At 51.7% G+C, this 5,231-nt stretch overlaps 1 pseudogene; it reads right to left on the reverse strand.

The window, feature by feature from the left end:
• Positions 1-4,837: 4,837 nt before the first annotated feature.
• LOC123100894 (uncharacterized) lies at positions 4,838-4,976 on the reverse strand (annotated as a pseudogene).
• Between the last annotated feature and the right edge of the window lie 255 nt (positions 4,977-5,231).

Below are 5,231 nucleotides of genomic sequence, written 5' to 3' on the forward strand. Positions count from 1 at the left end.
AGAGACCTCTGATTGCTTCATCAGATGAGCTGGTCACAATAATATCATCAACATAGATGAGAACAAATATGCATGTATTGGATCTGTTATAAATAAATAATGATGTGTCTGATTTAGAGGGAACAAATCCAAGTTTTTGCATCTTGTGACAGAGACGAGAGTACCACGCCCTTGGAGCTTGCTTTAATCCATATAGAGCTTTATCAAGCTTGCACACATAGGAGGGAGCATGCTTACTTTCAAACCCAGGAGGTTGTTTCATGTACACATCCTCTTCCAGAACACCATGAAGAAACGCGTTCTGAACATCAAGCTGCCTGAGACTCCAACCTCTGGAAACAGCAATGGACAAAACAAGGCGAATAGTTGCAGCTTTTACCACAGGACTAAAGGTATCCTCATAGTCTATACCATATCGCTGTTTGAAGCCTTTTGCAACTAGCCTAGCCTTATAGCGATCAATGGTTCCATCAGATCTCCTCTTAATTCTGAAAACCCACTTGCAATCAATTAAATTTTTACCTTGCTGTGGAGGAACCAGGTGCCATGTTTTGTTTTTCTTTAGTGCCATGTACTCTTCATTCATTGCCTTCTTCCACTTATCATCACAAAGTGCTGCATCAAGGGTTTTTCGCTCATCTGGTTCTCCTGTGGAACAGACCAAACCATATTTAGTTATATGTTTGTAATTTACCGGTTGAGTAATCCCTTGTTGCAGCCGTGTGCGTCGCGACGGTGGAGCAGCAGAGTCCATAGCCGCAGAGGATCCAGGGAAGGCAGGATCATCAGCTGCAGTTGCAACTGATCCCGAGGAGGATCCTGTCGCGGCAGCAGCTCCAGCGGCCGCAGAGCTGGCCGGATCTTCTGTGGCCAACCGCTGAAGCACCGCGTCCACGCGAGGCACAGAGGATCCCAAGCCCCGCACCTCTGCTTCAGTGCCGGTCGGCCCACCGCTCGTGGGGGGACCCGCTGGGTCCACGCCCTCCCTGGTGTCGGTCGGCCCACCGCTCGTGGGTGGACCCACTGGGTCCGCGCCCTCCCTGGCGCGTGCCGCGTCCCGCTGCTTGTACATGACCGGTTGGGCGCCATATCGCGCGCCACTTGGAGGAGGCCGCGTGTCTGGCGCGGGGTCGTCGCGGCGTGATTCCAGCGCAGAGGCGCGTGCGCCTGCGCCTGTCCCCTCTGCGGCGGCTAATCCCGAGGAGGATCCGATCTCCTGCACCGCTGCCGATCCCGAGGCAGATCCTGTCGCCTGAGCCGCTGCCGATCCTGAGGCGGATCTGTCTCCTGCCACGGGACACATGGGATATAACCCAAATTTTGCACCATTTGCTTCATTTTCTTCACAGTTTTCTCCTGTTTCATCAACACAGCGCTCATGCATGCCATTAGGTGAGTTAGTCAGCAAATGATCATCAACATTTTGTCCCCCTTGATCAAAACTAGTGAGATGCGGTGGTAAGAGAAGGATTTCTTCTCCAAGACGAGCACCGGCATTAGGGTAAAGATCAGCGAAGGGAAATTTTGTTTCATCAAAGACTACATCACCGGATATGTAAACACGTCCCGTGAAGACATCGAGGCACTTGACCCCCTTGTGTTGAGCACTGTAGCCAATGAAGACGCACTGTTTTGATCGAACATGATTTTGCGATTATTGTAGGGACGTAGGTTGGGCCAACATGCACACCCAAAAACACGAAGAGACTTATAGTCTGGTTTGGTGTGGAGTAGCCGTTCTACCGGAGTTTCATGATTGATGACACGACTTGGAAGCATGTTTATGATATGCACGGCAGTGAGAAAAGTCTCGTCCCAAAATTTAAGAGGCATGGAGGCACCTGCTAAAAGGGCAAGGCCAACTTCAACTATGTGCCGATGCTTTCGTTCGGCTGACCCATTTTGCTGGTGAGCATGAGGGCATGAGACGTGGTGTGAAATTCCGAGTGTCTGGAAGAAGGAGTTCATTTTTTCGTACTCCCCTCCCCAGTCGGATTGGACAACAATGATCTTGCTGTCAAATTTTCGTTAAACGAGAGCTTGAATTTTTTTGAAAACTTGGAACACGTCAGATCGTTTCTTTAAGAGATAGATCCAAGAAAATTTGCTAAAGTCATCGATGAAGCTAACATAATAATCGTGTCGACCAACAAAAGTGGGGGCAGGACCCCAAACATCAGAAAAAAATTAACTGTAATGGTTTGGTAGAAACACTTGTAGAAATTTGGTAAGGCAACTGATGACTTTTAGCTCTCTGACATGAATCACAAATTGTTTCATTATGACGCTCACCAACAAACGGGAGCTTATTTTTCCTGAGCAACCTTTCAACTAAAGAAAAAGAAGCATGTCCTAAACGATCATGGCATCGTGTGGAGGAAAGCTTGATAGCACCACAAGCTTGTTTATTTTGTCTTCTAAACTCCGGAATCAACGGATAGAGGCCACCAACACATCTACCGCGATAGAGAATTGTCCTCGTTGCCTGATCCTTGATCAAAAAGAAGTAAGGGTGAAATTCAAGAAAGACATGATTGTCAATGGCAATTCTATGGACAGAAAGAAGACTTTTGTTGGCACTAGGAACATGCAAAAAATTTCGAAGATGAATGTTGCGATTAGGGGTACGAAATATTGAGTGACCAAAGTGACTTATACTCATACCTTCTCCGCTGGCAGTGTGGATTTGATCCTTGCCACGGTACTTCTCCTTCATGGTAACTTTCTCGAGCTTGTTGGTGATGTTGTTCGTGGCTCCGCTGTCGACGTAACAGTTCGTGTCAACACCATAGGAGCCATCGGCAGCGGCAGCGACCTTCTCCTCATCTTGTGAGTTGTAGTCGTCCTCCTCATACCGGTACCAGCAATCCTTTGTTGTGTGCCCGGGCTTGCCGCAGATTTGGCACCGGGGAGTGTCTGGGCGGTTCCTGCCGCCACCGCCAGCACCGCGTCGACGGCGACCGCGGCCACCAGATTGGGGTGGCGTGGCGCCACGGTTGCCGCCACCAGACCTACCCTTGTTGCGCGATGGACCACGCGATCGGGAGCCGCCGCCCCGCCCGCGAGTGACCACGTTGGCAGAAGATTTTAAGCCGCCGCCGCCGGATCCTTGGAAGTGAGCCATGCGCTGATCGAAGTTGGATAGCATAGCAAAGAGCTCATCAAGTGTTACCTCGGTGACGCGAGCGTCTAGGGCAGAGACCAGGGGCTGATAGTCGGCGTCGAGCCCGTGGATGATGTAGGAGGCGAGCTCGTCATCGGAGATCGCCTTGCCCGCGGCGGCCAGCTCGTCGGCGTAGCCGCGCATGGCGGCGAAGTAGGAGGCGACGGAGAGGTTCCCCTTCTGCGTGTTGATGAGGGAAGTTCGGATGTTGTTGATGCGGCTAGCAGATTGCGAGGAGAACATGCCGACGAGCGTCGTCCAGAGCGCGCCCGCGGTGGTGACCGTGGTCACCGTGAGCAGCACCTCGCGCGTCAGATTGTTCAGCAGGTATCCGAGGACCTGCTGATCCTCCCTGACCCAGATTGGGTGGAGAGGGTTGGGCGATGAAGTCTCCTTGCCGTCCTTGTCGGTGGTGACGAGGAGTTTCGCCGGCTCCGGCTGAGTGCCATCGACATAGCCGAAGACACCGGCGCCACGCAGCTGGGGAATGACTTGCGTGCGCCATAGCACATAGTTCGTGCGCGTCAGCTTCTCGGTAACCTGGCCATTGAGGCTGGTTTGGGAGGCGTCGGAGGAGGAAGACATGGCTAGGGCTAGATGGAGTTCGTATGGAGCTTAGATGGGAAAAGGATGGCTCTGACTACCATGTGCGACAGCTGGAAACGTCTTAGCCTGTTGAGGCCGATGGGTTCGTGTTATATAGAGTGGGGCGCACCTCCCAACCATAGCGCATACATTGTTGAGATTACATATGATAAGGAGATATTCAAGGAAGGGATAGAACTTGGAGAGAAAGGAAAGAAACAACCTATCTCTATCTAGCTATCCTAACAACCTGGTGCGCCGGGTGCACAACATATCATGTGTTTAACATGTAGCACCGCTGTCAACATACCAATTTGTGTCAACTCCATATGAATTCTCTGCAGCTGTGGCCACTCGTTTTTTTTATAGTTGTTGTCCTCGGCATAGCGCCAATTGCAATTTTTGGCAATATGATTGGGTTTCTTGCAGATTTGGCAGGGACCAAAATCATCGATGTCGTATCCTCGAGATGAGTTGTACTGAACAGGCGAAACTACTCTGTGGACGACAGTTGACCGCACGAACTTTGAACGATGGACGAATTAACGGTGCTATCCAGTATTTGATCAATGCATGGACAGCTTGATGTACTGTGTCGTCTGAAAATCGTTCAGATGTTGTCCTCCTCCTTGGCGGCCCCTGTTGTTGGTGTAGAAGGGGCGCCCATTTCCCGAGCGGTTATTGCTACCATCGCCACCGCCACCTTGCTGGTGGTAGCCACCACCACCATGGTTGTAGCCGTGAAACTGCACAGCGGACGATACTGACGCCCGATGCTTGGACGACCAGTTAATCGAGCGGCTGCTGTCCTTTGACTCCCATGCATGTGCCGCTAGATTAACAAGGTCGTGCACGAATGGTGCAATATTTGTCGTCCGTGTAGCACGGTTCTAGCCGCCTCCTTGCTGGTTGTGGCCACAGCCGTTGTTTTGCTGGTTGTAGCCGCCGCCACCACCACCAGGTGATCCACCAGAATTGTTTCGATATGGGCCACGATAACCTTTGGACGAGCGACAGCCACCGCGTGCAGCAACATTCGCAGAAGATTTGAAGTTGCCGGCGGCGCCCTGAAACAGCTCGACCCGTTGGTCTCGAAGTTGGACATAAGCGCAAAGAGGTGGTCGAGGGTGAGTGGCTCGGTGCAGACGTCGAGGGCGGAGATGAGTGGCTGGTAGTCCATGTCCAAACAAGAGAGGATATGGGAAATCAGCTCATCGTCTTGCAGGGGACGGGCAGCAACCGCTAATTCATCTGCCAGAGATCTCATGTGGGCGAAGTAAGCCGCCACACTTTGCTTACCCTTCTGCGCGTTTGTGAGAGAGACACGAAGGTTGTTGATGCGTGAGCGTGATCTGGAGGAGAACATGTTGGCGAGGTTAGTCGAGAGGGCGCGCGATGTAGGGATCGAAACAATCTGGACGAGTACCTCCTTCGTCAGGTTTGTGATGGTGGTGTCCTTGCCTTCTTTGTCCTTGACGACGAC

Source organism: Triticum aestivum, chromosome 4D, assembly GCF_018294505.1.
Source record: "Triticum aestivum cultivar Chinese Spring chromosome 4D, IWGSC CS RefSeq v2.1, whole genome shotgun sequence".
Lineage (NCBI taxonomy): Eukaryota > Viridiplantae > Streptophyta > Magnoliopsida > Poales > Poaceae > Triticum > Triticum aestivum.